Genomic DNA, 2,246 nt, shown 5'->3' on the forward strand with positions numbered 1-2,246 from the left:
TAAAAGCTCTCATTCACTCAACAAATACTCCTTGAATATCTATTGTGTCTCAGAATTTCTTCTGATTATTAAATTTAAATTGAAGAAGATGCTGCTCATTCAATAACTTTGCACTATATTATAAAGAATGAAAAGGAGGAAAAACATAATTTGGGCTATTCTTTCTAAGTATAGCTAAGGAGTCAGCTTGAACCTAAACTTTATTCCCCACAGAAATCAGGTATATTCAGGAACTTGGGAAGTAGAACAAGAGGTAGCTAGGGGTTTATGAAATGGGCTCATAGAGTAAGAGAGATGGCTCCATTGCTAGATTGTGTTCTTGAAGCCATGGGTTCAGTCCCCAGCATCAGACTTGATGTGGTGGTATATATCTGCCATTCCAGCAGTGGGAAAGAGGAGAGAGGAAAATCAGAAGTTCAAGGTCATCCTCAACTTCATATTCATTTTGACAGCAGCCTGGGGATACATGAGACTCTGTCTCAAATATATATATATATATATATTCCTAAGGAAAGTGGACACAAGATGGCTCAGTTGATAAAGTATGTGCCTTGCAAGCACGAAGACCTGAGTTCAATCCCCAGAACCCAAGTTTAAAAAGCAAAATATAGTGGCACATTTGTAATTCCCACGATACAAGAAGCAGAGACAGGCAGATCCCCAAGGCTCATTGGCCAACTAGCCTAGTCTCCTTAGTGAGAGACATTGTCACAAAAAGGAGTGGAGGGAGTGTGTGGATAATGCCTACGGAATGATAGTCAAAGCTGTTATTTGATCCCCACTCATATACACACACATGAACAAGGGAGCACATGTGTGCATATGCAACTACTATGCATGCACACACACACACACATAGGGTAGGGGGAGAGAGGGAGAGTAATCAAGAGAAATGAAACAGATCTTCAGATCAACTGGATTTACAATGCAGTCCTGGAATCAAAGGACTGAAGCAAAGAAGCAAACAAAACTCCTAAGAACTGAAACACCAGGTCTCACAAATAGTTGTTCCTTTCAAAGGCAATAAGTCCCACTGCCTATGATGTTTGAGGCAAAGGAGGACTTCACCTTGGAGGCAGGCCTCAGTACCCTCAGCATGTGACTTGGGCCACTTCAAGACAAGCATCAAAGCCAGGCATGGTGGCCTATGCTCATAATCTTAGCTATGGAAAGAGAAGGTAGGATGATCAGGAGTTCAAGGTCAGTCTCTACTACAAAGTGAACATCAGCTCTGGTTTCAGATAAGAAGCCATCAGTGGCTCTTTCGGCCATCTTGGCGCCTGTGGAGGCCTGCTGGGAACCGGACTTCTAAAGGACAATATGTCTGGAAGGCTGTGGTGCAAGTCCACTTTTGCTGGCTATAAGCAAGGTCTCCGGAAACAGAGAGCACACGGCTCTTCTTAAAATTGAAGGCGTTTATCCCCGAGATGAAACTGAATTTTACTTGGGCAAGAGATGCGCTTATGTATATAAAGCAAAGAACAACACAGTGACACCTGGAGGCAAACCAAACAAAACCAGAGTGATCTGGGGCAAAGTAACTCGGGCCCATGGAAACAGTGGCATGGTCCGTGCCAAATTCCGAAGCAACCTTCCTGCAAAGGCCATTGGACACAGAATCCGTGTGATGCTGTACCCATCCTGGATTTAAACCAATGAAAAGTAAATAAATAAAAGTGGATTTGTGCTCATGTATTTTTTTTCACCAGAAAAAAAAAGAAGAAGCCATCAGTGGTGATCATGGTGCCATTTGAGACATTAGTAGTGTAAAGAGACTTGCCCATGGGAATCTGGATCAGGAGAAGAGAGGAAGGTAGGTTCTATAGGGTGACCCAATGTAAGAGGAGACTACTCGTTCATTTCCTGGCCACCCAGACCCGAATAATCACACAAAACTTTATTCATTAAAATACTGCTTGTCCTATTAGCTTAGACGTCTTATTAACTATCTCTTATATCTTAAATTAATCCATCTCTACTAATCTGTGTAATGGTACAAGGCTATGGTTTACTGGTAAGGGTCCAGTATCTGTTTCCTTCTGTAGCTACATGGCATTTCTTTGACTACGCCTACTCTCAATATATATCTCTGTTCTGATTTCCCATTGGCTTTATTCTGCTAAGCCATTGGCCAAAGAAGCTTCTTTATTAATCAAAAATAATAAAACATATTCACAGAATACAGATGGGAATCCCATATCATCTCCCCTTTTCTGTCTAAATAAAAAGGAAGGTTTTAACTTTAA

At 41.5% G+C, this 2,246-nt stretch overlaps 1 pseudogene; it reads left to right on the plus strand.

Annotated features, from left to right (window-relative positions):
• The first annotated feature begins 1,276 nt into the window (after nt 1-1,276).
• On the plus strand, nt 1,277-1,686 carry LOC106144091 (annotated as a pseudogene).
• The last annotated feature ends 560 nt before the right edge of the window (nt 1,687-2,246 follow it).

This window comes from Microtus ochrogaster, chromosome X (assembly GCF_000317375.1).
Source record: "Microtus ochrogaster isolate Prairie Vole_2 chromosome X, MicOch1.0, whole genome shotgun sequence".
NCBI lineage: Eukaryota > Metazoa > Chordata > Mammalia > Rodentia > Cricetidae > Microtus > Microtus ochrogaster.